The sequence below is a fragment of the Harmonia axyridis genome, chromosome 6 (genome assembly GCF_914767665.1).
Source record: "Harmonia axyridis chromosome 6, icHarAxyr1.1, whole genome shotgun sequence".
NCBI lineage: Eukaryota > Metazoa > Arthropoda > Insecta > Coleoptera > Coccinellidae > Harmonia > Harmonia axyridis.
The window spans coordinates 26597746-26610571 of record NC_059506.1 but is presented as its reverse complement, the minus strand read 5'-3'; the positions used below and the strand labels follow the sequence as shown (position 1 = coordinate 26610571).

General features: G+C 40.6%; 1 protein-coding gene, 7 non-coding genes and 1 pseudogene across 8 annotated transcripts in view; all 9 read left to right on the top strand.

Annotated features, from left to right (window-relative positions):
- The window catches only part of LOC123681628 (NAD kinase-like), a 160694-nt gene that overhangs the window by 49176 nt on the left and 98692 nt on the right, over positions 1-12826 (top strand). The window lies entirely within an intron of this gene.
- On the top strand, positions 58-219 carry LOC123683542. The gene has a single exon (XR_006748016.1). It is a non-coding gene; the product is annotated as a U1 spliceosomal RNA (small nuclear RNA).
- LOC123683529 lies at positions 1157-1278 on the top strand. Its single transcript, XR_006748004.1, has one exon. It is a non-coding gene; the product is annotated as a U5 spliceosomal RNA (small nuclear RNA).
- Positions 2079-2269, top strand: LOC123683573. Its single transcript, XR_006748041.1, has one exon. It is a non-coding gene; the product is annotated as a U2 spliceosomal RNA (small nuclear RNA).
- LOC123683541 lies at positions 3734-3895 on the top strand. The gene has a single exon (XR_006748015.1). It is a non-coding gene; the product is annotated as a U1 spliceosomal RNA (small nuclear RNA).
- LOC123683572 lies at positions 4664-4854 on the top strand. The gene has a single exon (XR_006748040.1). It is a non-coding gene; the product is annotated as a U2 spliceosomal RNA (small nuclear RNA).
- LOC123683540 lies at positions 5408-5569 on the top strand. The gene has a single exon (XR_006748014.1). It is a non-coding gene; the product is annotated as a U1 spliceosomal RNA (small nuclear RNA).
- Positions 6507-6628, top strand: LOC123683528. Its single transcript, XR_006748003.1, has one exon. It is a non-coding gene; the product is annotated as a U5 spliceosomal RNA (small nuclear RNA).
- On the top strand, positions 11287-11462 carry LOC123683585 (annotated as a pseudogene).

Sequence of the window (12826 nt, the reverse complement as noted above, 5' to 3'; positions counted from 1 at the left end):
ATGTCTCTAAAATGGCTTTCGAAATGACGTATGACCCCAAATCGAGCTGCACAATTCATACTTACCTGGCGTAGGGGTTACCGTGATCAACAAGGCGGTTCCCCCGGAGTGAGGCCCTTTCATTGCACTGCGATCGGGCTGACCTCTGCGATTATACCTAATGCGTATAACTCGGGCGCGTAATTTTTGGTAGTCGGGACTGCGTACGCGCTGTCCCGGATCATATAATAAATATGTTTTCTTTAAACTGTAGCATAAGCACTCCACAATGCTTAATTATGATGATGTGCAATTTGTATACTTCTCAGCAGCCTTAATTATCGAGTGCTGAAGTATTATGTATAGGATACATTAATTGTATACTTGGTATCCAAATTGATACGTACAAAAGCTACACTTGAATTATAGATTTAAAAAAACCATTGTATGGAATTACTATCTTTATTCAGTGTGTATGAAAGGTATCTAGGTATCCATAGTTTTTAGAATAGAGAATCCGATACTGGAATTTCAGTAGAATATCTCATACTTTTCCTAGGATGAATACTTTTTACACATCTCTATATAGAAGGCTCATATCTCATCATCTAATTATGACTCCCATTAGTTTATATTCAATTTTTGGAGGCTATATCTTATGATTTAGTATACGAAAATTTAGTTTATTTATAACCTTCTGATATTGGTAGAAGACACCTATCCTATCATCGCAAGAAATTTTCATGAATTCAATTTTATAGCCTTTCTTGGTTTCCAAGCTATTCTCCAATTAAAAAAAAGGAAGTTCTTGATGAATCTACCGAAAGCAGTAAAGCTATGAAAGGAGTCTACGAAAAAACTGATTCGGAACCACTGGATTAGAATATAAGTCTATTCATAATAGAGTTTGAAGTTTAGCGTAGGACACTCTGCAATTATTTACCTTACATCCATAAGATGGCAACACGTGATGCAGTAAAAAGTATTTATCAATTAATTTTTCAAATGCTGTGATGATATTATAGCACAAAATTGAGCTTCCTATTTCCTATTGAAAATCTTATATTTAAACTTTTCCGATCAATCTTGAATACTCGTATTTTATAAAATTGGCGTTATATATAACTCAAAAATACGGAACACGTCAGCGTATAGCAGCGCCTAAACAACCTAACAATCACTCTGATCTCTCCTCAGTTGCGAATAAATCTTTCGCCTTTTACTAAAGATTTCCGTGGGGAGGGATAACTCTAATGAGTCTATAACCAATTTTTGGCGGCTATATCTTATGATATAGCATTTAATATAACTAAAAATAATTTATTATATAACCTGTTAATCTTTGCGCAATGTTAGAAGTAGAGATGTGTAACATGGAAGCCTCTGAGTATCCGATACCTGAAGTATCATGTATGGTATACATTGATTGGGTACTTGGTATCAATACTTTTAATACGTACAGAAGCCTCAGTGAAACGCCCGCCGCACATGACCCTACTCGCACTGGTTCACGCGCCTACATCAATGTGTCACTGAGATTGGTGGACTCGCGTGCGTCCGCACATGCGGTGATCTGCAGGTTCCGCATTTGATATTACGAAAGATTGTAAACAGATTGATATTCAATTCTAATTGAACAAAAATCTGAAGGAACAACAAAGCTGTCTGGTGAAGGAATGGTTTACTTAGAAGTCCGCACTCAAATATCACATAACAATTTCCGATCTGTAGGATGATTCATACACGAATATCACTCAGTTTGAAGAGCTAGATATATCACATACATTTTAATAATTAGATAATTTCTAGTTTCAAATTCAGGTGGAATTGCCATCTGAAGTCGTTTTTATTTTCAAACGTTAACCGTTCACAATTAGAATTTTTATGCCAAACATGTACTGATGCGTATTAAAAGTATAATTTGGGTTGCCTTCCTACGAACACTAAACTACCTGAGTCATAAAATTCGGAAACTAAACATTTCAGCACTAAATTACCTTTTATTATCACTAGAGGGCATTTACTACTCTTACCTGCACTATATTACTCAGAAGTACATAACATTGTTCAATGACTAGGTGCAAAAACTTGTAAACCGCATCGCTTCTCGGCCCTATGGCTAAGATCAAAGTGTAGTATCTGTTCTTATCAGCTTAATATCTGATACGCCCCGCATGCGGGGCCAGTATATTAAACTGATTTTTGGAAATTGATGGCGGTTAGGGGCTTGCTCCACCGCCGTCGCGGGTTGGCCCGGTATTGCAGTACCTCCGGGATCGGCCCACTTTATTCAATTAATATATGTAGTATCCAATACTGTCAAACTCATAGGCCAAACGTTGGTTATAGTAGAAACAGCTCTACACTTACAGGATGACAACTTTTCTTTACAACATGTCACAAACACCAAATTCTTCTAAAAACTTTATTGATATGGTCGATGTCGGACACCTAACTAAAATAATTTATCATATAACCTGTTAATCTTTGCGCAATGTTAGAAGTAGAGATGTGTAACATGGAAGCCTCTGAGTATCCGATACCTGAAGTATCATGTATGGTATACATTGATTGGGTACTTGGTATCAATACTTTTAATACGTACAGAAGCCTCAGTGAAACGCCCGCCGCACATGACCCTACTCGCACTGGTTCACGCGCCTACATCAATGTGTCACTGAGATTGGTGGACTCGCGTGCGTCCGCACATGCGGTGATCTGCAGGTTCCCATAGATTTGAAACTACACCTCTCGCATGAGGCTCGTGTTGACCAATGCGAGTGGGGTCATGTGCGGCGGGCGAAAATATAGTTTTGAATAACCATTGTATTGAAATGATTTCTGTAATCATTGTGAAAAAGAGAATTTTAGAAATAAATAATGAATTTTTAATATATAAAAGGTGTCTAGGTATCCATAGTTTTTAGAATGGAGTATCCGATACTCCAATTTCAGTAGAAAATCTGACACTCTTCCTAGGATATATACTATCTCTACTCAGTTGAAACCTACGTAAATAATTATCCAAATTACAATACTAGGAATATCTGAAAAAGTCTGAAAAAAAGTCGAATCAGTGCACACATCATGGTTTCTAGGGATCTTAATTGCGACCTATCGGCGTCCTTGACAGCAAGCAGAACAGAACGAGTGCTCACTACTCGAGAACAAAAAATTCCCAAATGCAGTTATTGTGAAGAGATAAAGATAATTGTCCAAAAGTGGAAATGGATGATATGGAAAGTAGATGGAATGTTGTTAGAACAAGAAAAATTGTTTTGTTTGTTTCGAGAGAAATAATCAAAAAAATTTAGAAATAAGAAAATCTGTGGGAAGAATAAATGCAGATTTCTGAAAATTCTAATAAAACTTGATGAGTATCAACAGCACAATAGTCCGATAAAATTGGGCTATTAAATTTTGATGCCATATCTGGTGAATAGTGGGTGATCTTAATAGTGTTGGATAATAAAAAAATGTAAATAAATATTATCAAGATGATGTTATATGACTGAGACAACGAATGAGATATATTACGTGAATTCGACAAGGTGAAAGCACAATGTGGAAACGTTAGGTGAATAGCTAAACATTGTAGAAATGATGTAATTTTATTGTTTTTGGTGATTTGGGTCTTGGGACTTTGGTCCCAAATCCCAAAAGGATCTTTCCCTAAAGATGGCGCCACCGTCTTTATATGTCTCTAAAATGGCTTTCGAAATGACGTATGACCCCAAATCGAGCTGCACAATTCATACTTACCTGGCGTAGGGGTTACCGTGATCAACAAGGCGGTTCCCCCGGAGTGAGGCCCTTTCATTGCACTGCGATCGGGCTGACCTCTGCGATTATACCTAATGCGTATAACTCGGGCGCGTAATTTTTGGTAGTCGGGACTGCGTACGCGCTGTCCCGGATCATATAATTAATATGTTTCGTTTTGATTGATGCAAGATGCATTTGATGATTAGATTGGCGTCAAGTGGAAATATGAAAGAAAAAGGCTTCTTCAGTAAATATTTTGCGCATGCGCATTATCCCATATTAAATTTTATATCGGAAAAATTAGACGATATTTATTCAAAATGTAAGAAATCTGAAGGATCTATCGTATAGCGAAACAATTGCTATTTATGTATATATTAAAAAAGTGGAGATTTGAATAAATCGCATTTGATATTACGAAAGATTGTAAACAGATTGATATTCAATTCTAATTGAACAAAAATCTGAAGGAACAACAAAGCTGTCTGATGAAGGAATGGTTTACTTAGAAGTCCGCACTCAAATATCACATAACAATTTCCGATCTGTAGGATGATTCATACACGAATATCACTCAGTTTGAAGAGCTAGATATATCACATACATTTTAATAATTAGATAATTTCTAGTTTCAAATTCAGGTGGAATTGCCATCTGAAGTCGTTTTTATTTTCAAACGTTAACCGTTCACAATTAGAATTTTTATGCCAAACATGTACTGATGCGTATTAAAAGTATAATTTGGGTTGCCTTCCTACGAACACTAAACTACCTGAGTCATAAAATTCGGAAACTAAACATTTCAGCACTAAATTACCTTTTATTATCACTAGAGGGCATTTACTACTCTTACCTGCACTATATTACTCAGAAGTACATAACATTGTTCAATGACTAGGTGCAAAAACTTGTAAACCGCATCGCTTCTCGGCCCTATGGCTAAGATCAAAGTGTAGTATCTGTTCTTATCAGCTTAATATCTGATACGCCCCGCATGCGGGGCCAGTATATTAAACTGATTTTTGGAAATTGATGGCGGTTAGGGGCTTGCTCCACCGCCGTCGCGGGTTGGCCCGGTATTGCAGTACCTCCGGGATCGGCCCACTTTATTCAATTAATATATGTAGTATCCAATACTGTCAAACTCATAGGCCAAACGTTGGTTATAGTAGAAACAGCTCTACACTTACAGGATGACAACTTTTCTTTACAACATGTCACAAACACCAAATTCTTCTAAAAACTTTATTGATATGGTCGATGTCGGACACCTAACTCTTTTCCACAATATTCAATATCACTTACGGATAGAGGTATAGATATGATGGCGTATGTTCATAAAGAAATGACCTGTAGACCTCTTAAGAAAAATGAATTCTTTCAACTCTAGCTAAAAATTAGTTCTTTCAACTCTAGCTGAAAATTAGTTCTTTCAACTCTAGCTATGCCTGGTTATTATGTCTTGGTTTCTGATGTTTTTTATCTTATTTAACAGATTTGTATTTAGTCATTTTTAACAGTATTCCTGATATATTCATTCGGACTCATAGTCCAACTTTTTTTTTGCCGAAGAAACTTTTCCTAAAGATGGCGCCACCGTCTTTATATGTCTCTAAAATGGCTTTCGAAATGACGTATGACCCCAAATCGAGCTGCACAATTCATACTTACCTGGCGTAGGGGTTACCGTGATCAACAAGGCGGTTCCCCCGGAGTGAGGCCCTTTCATTGCACTGCGATCGGGCTGACCTCTGCGATTATACCTAATGCGTATAACTCGGGCGCGTAATTTTTGGTAGTCGGGACTGCGTACGCGCTGTCCCGGATCATATAATAAATATGTTTTCTTTAAACTGTAGCATAAGCACTCCACAATGCTTAATTATGATGATGTGCAATTTGTATACTTCTCAGCAGCCTTAATTATCGAGTGCTGAAGTATTATGTATAGGATACATTAATTGTATACTTGGTATCCAAATTGATACGTACAAAAGCTACACTTGAATTATAGATTTAAAAAAACCATTGTATGGAATTACTATCTTTATTCAGTGTGTATGAAAGGTATCTAGGTATCCATAGTTTTTAGAATAGAGAATCCGATACTGGAATTTCAGTAGAATATCTCATACTTTTCCTAGGATGAATACTTTTTACACATCTCTATATAGAAGGCTCATATCTCATCATCTAATTATGACTCCCATTAGTTTATATTCAATTTTTGGAGGCTATATCTTATGATTTAGTATACGAAAATTTAGTTTATTTATAACCTTCTGATATTGGTAGAAGACACCTATCCTATCATCGCAAGAAATTTTCATGAATTCAATTTTATAGCCTTTCTTGGTTTCCAAGCTATTCTCCAATTAAAAAAAAGGAAGTTCTTGATGAATCTACCGAAAGCAGTAAAGCTATGAAAGGAGTCTACGAAAAAACTGATTCGGAACCACTGGATTAGAATATAAGTCTATTCATAATAGAGTTTGAAGTTTAGCGTAGGACACTCTGCAATTATTTACCTTACATCCATAAGATGGCAACACGTGATGCAGTAAAAAGTATTTATCAATTAATTTTTCAAATGCTGTGATGATATTATAGCACAAAATTGAGCTTCCTATTTCCTATTGAAAATCTTATATTTAAACTTTTCCGATCAATCTTGAATACTCGTATTTTATAAAATTGGCGTTATATATAACTCAAAAATACGGAACACGTCAGCGTATAGCAGCGCCTAAACAACCTAACAATCACTCTGATCTCTCCTCAGTTGCGAATAAATCTTTCGCCTTTTACTAAAGATTTCCGTGGGGAGGGATAACTCTAATGAGTCTATAACCAATTTTTGGCGGCTATATCTTATGATATAGCATTTAATATAACTAAAAATAATTTATTATATAACCTGTTAATCTTTGCGCAATGTTAGAAGTAGAGATGTGTAACATGGAAGCCTCTGAGTATCCGATACCTGAAGTATCATGTATGGTATACATTGATTGGGTACTTGGTATCAATACTTTTAATACGTACAGAAGCCTCAGTGAAACGCCCGCCGCACATGACCCTACTCGCACTGGTTCACGCGCCTACATCAATGTGTCACTGAGATTGGTGGACTCGCGTGCGTCCGCACATGCGGTGATCTGCAGGTTCCGCATTTGATATTACGAAAGATTGTAAACAGATTGATATTCAATTCTAATTGAACAAAAATCTGAAGGAACAACAAAGCTGTCTGGTGAAGGAATGGTTTACTTAGAAGTCCGCACTCAAATATCACATAACAATTTCCGATCTGTAGGATGATTCATACACGAATATCACTCAGTTTGAAGAGCTAGATATATCACATACATTTTAATAATTAGATAATTTCTAGTTTCAAATTCAGGTGGAATTGCCATCTGAAGTCGTTTTTATTTTCAAACGTTAACCGTTCACAATTAGAATTTTTATGCCAAACATGTACTGATGCGTATTAAAAGTATAATTTGGGTTGCCTTCCTACGAACACTAAACTACCTGAGTCATAAAATTCGGAAACTAAACATTTCAGCACTAAATTACCTTTTATTATCACTAGAGGGCATTTACTACTCTTACCTGCACTATATTACTCAGAAGTACATAACATTGTTCAATGACTAGGTGCAAAAACTTGTAAACCGCATCGCTTCTCGGCCCTATGGCTAAGATCAAAGTGTAGTTTGTTGATATTTCACGATTTAGGAACATTTGTTTGAATATTTTGATACATTGTTTGTAAACAATGGAACACCACGTTCTATCATATCCACTATCCCCGGTAATTACTTGTGATTACTGTGAGATTATGCCACCTAGGATATATCAGAACCACAACGACCTCAATAAACATCTCAAGAGGCATCACGACAGGTCGATCACCTTCAGATGTAGGATGTGCCTGGAGGAAATTGGAACCATCAAGCAGGTCAAGGCACACCAAACCAGGACTCACCCCCAGTCAAGTGTTCCACCATCGGAGGCTCCCCATGTACCACCACCACCTGCCGATAACATGGAGTCGGCCCCAAGAGTCATGAGACCCAGAGCACTCAGAAGACCAGTTCGAGTGCCTCCCACGACGATTGCACTGGAAGAACCCGTCCCGACGCCACCATTGAACGGTCCCCCAGCTGACAATGAACTACCTGGGAGTCTACGAGAAACGCGACGAGAAGACTCTCAAAAAGACTGGAGATGGGATGGACTACCACCAACTCATTCCTGTCCATCCAGATTGGGTCCACCACCACCACCACCTATGCAGGAGACTCCTCTTCAACCTGATGAGTTCCACCCAGTGGATGCGAAGAAGCCCACTGAGAACCAGCAGAGGTGGCTCCAATGGATCAGCGGCATATGTGACGCGGATGATCTCACCGCCACCAACGATAGATTGGCGACGGAGATCGTTGAAAAATCGGCCCGTCCACGGCGTGAGAATGCTGGAGACGCCAGGCCTCCTCGTCCACCTCGTCCGCCTCGTCCAAGGAACACCCCGAGACGTTACGATCCCATAGCTGCATCAGCCATCCAGAGATCTTACCGGAACAACAGGAGCAGGGCCTTTAAGAAGATCATAGGTGATCAGGGCGGCGAGGAGTATTGCTCGATCAACCCTGAGCGCCTTATAGAACACCTCGGCGGTGCCCATCAAGCTGCTGACTTACGGCCACACGGTATAGGACTTCCACGTGCCCCTGATGATGAAGATATCATCTCCCCATTTACTGAGGCCGAGGTCATGACTAGACTGCGGAGAACATCGAACACCGCCCCCGGAAAGGACGGTGTCTTCTACGGTGCCCTGAAGAAGCTTGACCCCCAGTGTCTGGTGATGGCAGCTCTTTTCAATAAGGTCCTCGCCCTGAGGAGCATCCCTGAAGCATGGCGCTCGGCATCAATAGTGCTGATTCATAAAAAGGGCCCTCGAGACGATCCCAACAGCTGGCGCCCTATTTCTCTTTGCTCATGCCTGTATAAGTTGTTCACCTCCTGCCTCTCAGCCAGAATTACCTCCTGGGCTATGGGGAACAATCTTATAACACCTACGCAGAAGGGATTTGGCCAATATGAGGGTTGCTATGAACATAATTTCATTCTGCAGAGCATCCTCGACACCACAAGACGGAAGGGGAGACGTTGTGCCGTCGCTTGGCTTGACTTGGCGAATGCCTTCTCCTCGGTGCCCCACGGCCACATATACAGTACCCTTGAGACAATGGGTTTGAACCGGCAAGCATTGGAGCTGATACGGAATATTTATAATACCAGCTCCTCCACCATCAAAACTCCGCAGGGTGAGTCCAGGCCATTTTCGGTTCGTGCAGGAGTGCGACAGGGTTGCCCACTCAGCCCCATAATCTTTAACATCGCACTGGAACCTGTGTTACGGGCTGCTATCAACACCGGAATGGGCTACAAAATAGACGACAACAACTTCGTCATTTTGGCCTATGCGGACGATCTAGTGCTGGTATCCGACACACCCGAAGATCTGCAGATCGTCCTTGACTGCGTTGGAGAGACAGCAGCTGCCTGTGGCCTCACCTTTAAACCCGGAAAGTGCGCGTCCCTCACCTTGGACTGCCGGCGCAGACATACCTGCCGTGAGCTCAGTTACTCGATACAGGGTAAACAGTTCCCAGCCCTGGAGGAAGGTCAGGCCTACGAGCACCTGGGAATTCCGACGGGCTACCACGTCGACCAGTCTCCCGAGGACACCATCGACAGGATGACCAGAGATCTACAAAAGCTTGACGAATCTCTGTTGGCGCCGTGGCAGAAAATCGATGCCCTCAGCACTTTCATCCTGCCAAGAGTCTCCTTTGTCCTGAGGGGTTGTCATGTCCAGAAGAGCCGACTTGGGGTGCTTGACAAGCGGGTGAAAAGAGCCCTGAAATCCTGGATGAACCTCCCACAGAGAGCCAGCCCAGAGATATTATACGTGCCGATGAAGAGGGGCGGCGCTGGAATTCTGCCGATGACGGACCTGGTCGAGGTCGCATCTATTGTTCAGGCCTTCAAGATGCTGACCTGTCCCGAGGCCCTCGTCCGCGACACCGCCAACAGTCAACTCCGGGAGGTGGTCCAGCGCCGGATAGGCCGTGTCCCATCGGTCGACGACCTGGCCCGTTATTTGTCGGGAGACCTTGAGGGAGAGTTCGGCAGAGATGGTGGCGACATCTCGTCGCTATGGTCAAGAGCGAGAAACGCGACGAGAAGACTCTCGAAAAGACTGGAGATGGGATGGACTACCACCGATTCATTCCTGTCCATCCAGATTGGGGGGAACAATGCACCGGATGGCCAGACGATAACTCGTCAGAATCTTGAGTGGAGACTCAAGGACGCGGTGAGAAATATGTATGCGTCATCCCTGTGTCGAAAACCGGACCAGGGTAAAACATTCAAGTGCTTCTCGAGGAGTGCCGCCAGCAATCACTTCACGAGGAGCGGATTCGCCACCAGATTTTGCGACTGGCGCTTCATTCACAGAGCCAGACTGGACTGCGTCCCCCTCAATGCCACTCGAAGGTTCGGGAGTGGAGACAGGCGATGTCGGAGGTGTCAAGACCAACCAGAAACTCTGCCACACGTGTTGAATCACTGTAGAATTCACTCAGCGGCGTGGCAGAAAAGACACAACGCCGTTCAGGATAGACTGGTCAAGTCTATCCCGGACAGGATGGGGACTGTACATGTGAACAGGCAGGTCCCCCTGGTTGCCTCCAACTTGAGGCCCGACATCGTCATCATCAATGAGTCAGAGTCCAGAGTCGCCATCATTGATGTAACGATCCCATTTGAAAACGAGCCTCAAGCCCTCATCAGAGCAAGGGAGCTTAAATTAGAGAAGTACGCTGGCCTTGCCGAGGACTTGAGAGCTCAGGGTTTTGAAACGACGGTGGATGCACTGATTGTTGGAGCCTTGGGTACGTGGGACCAGGAGAATGAGGCCGTCCTGAGGAGATGTGGTACGTCCCTTAAATACGCCACCTTGATGCGTCGATTGATGTGTAGTGACGTCATCAGATGGTCCCGGGATATATACATCGAGCACGTCACTGGGGTGAGACAGTATACCTGAATTTACTTGCGTAGAGTGTTTCATTTCTAGTTCCTATTCCTATACCTGTATTTGAGATTCAACTGTGATATATAAGCCTGTGATAGGATATGTTATTGTTTGGCAAGTTTTTTTAATCTGTGACATAATTTTTTTTTTCCCTTCTTTCAATTTATTCATATACAAATATGCCAGAGGCGATGTGTGATATTTAATTGTCTGTGATATGGTCTGTTGATGTTGATTAGTTTTTTATGAGATTTTATCTAGTCTAATGTGAGATTATACCATTTTTTATGTTTGATATGAAATTCTTAAACTTTGACTGTTTATTGACGTAAATTATTTTGAATTATATACTGATTATACCAGGTTAGTAATCCCTGTTGGAAAAACAAATTTTATAACTTGTAAGAAACTGTAGAACTTGTAAGATTATTTATTAATAAAAGTATCAATCTGTTCTTATCAGCTTAATATCTGATACGCCCCGCATGCGGGGCCAGTATATTAAACTGATTTTTGGAAATTGATGGCGGTTAGGGGCTTGCTCCACCGCCGTCGCGGGTTGGCCCGGTATTGCAGTACCTCCGGGATCGGCCCACTTTATTCAATTAATATATGTAGTATCCAATACTGTCAAACTCATAGGCCAAACGTTGGTTATAGTAGAAACAGCTCTACACTTACAGGATGACAACTTTTCTTTACAACATGTCACAAACACCAAATTCTTCTAAAAACTTTATTGATATGGTCGATGTCGGACACCTAACTAAAATAATTTATCATATAACCTGTTAATCTTTGCGCAATGTTAGAAGTAGAGATGTGTAACATGGAAGCCTCTGAGTATCCGATACCTGAAGTATCATGTATGGTATACATTGATTGGGTACTTGGTATCAATACTTTTAATACGTACAGAAGCCTCAGTGAAACGCCCGCCGCACATGACCCTACTCGCACTGGTTCACGCGCCTACATCAATGTGTCACTGAGATTGGTGGACTCGCGTGCGTCCGCACATGCGGTGATCTGCAGGTTCCCATAGATTTGAAACTACACCTCTCGCATGAGGCTCGTGTTGACCAATGCGAGTGGGGTCATGTGCGGCGGGCGAAAATATAGTTTTGAATAACCATTGTATTGAAATGATTTCTGTAATCATTGTGAAAAAGAGAATTTTAGAAATAAATAATGAATTTTTAATATATAAAAGGTGTCTAGGTATCCATAGTTTTTAGAATGGAGTATCCGATACTCCAATTTCAGTAGAAAATCTGACACTCTTCCTAGGATATATACTATCTCTACTCAGTTGAAACCTACGTAAATAATTATCCAAATTACAATACTAGGAATATCTGAAAAAGTCTGAAAAAAAGTCGAATCAGTGCACACATCATGGTTTCTAGGGATCTTAATTGCGACCTATCGGCGTCCTTGACAGCAAGCAGAACAGAACGAGTGCTCACTACTCGAGAACAAAAAATTCCCAAATGCAGTTATTGTGAAGAGATAAAGATAATTGTCCAAAAATGGAAATGGATGAAATGGAAAGTAGATGGAATGTTGTTAGAACAAAAAAAATTGTTTTGTTTGTTTCGAGAGAAATAATCAAAAAAATTTAGAAATAAGAAAATCTGTGGGAAGAATAAATGCAGATTTCTGAAAATTCTAATAAAACTTGATGAGTATCAACAGCACAATAGTCCGATAAAATTGGGCTATTAAATTTTGATGCCATATCTGGTGAATAGTGGGTGATCTTAATAGTGTTGGATAATAAAAAAATGTAAATAAATATTATCAAGATGATGTTATATGACTGAGACAACGAATGAGATATATTACGTGAATTCGACAAGGTGAAAGCACAATGTGGAAACGTTAGGTGAATAGCTAAACATTGTAGAAATGATGTAATTTTATTGTTTTTGGTAATTTGGGTCTTGGGACTTTGGTCCCAAA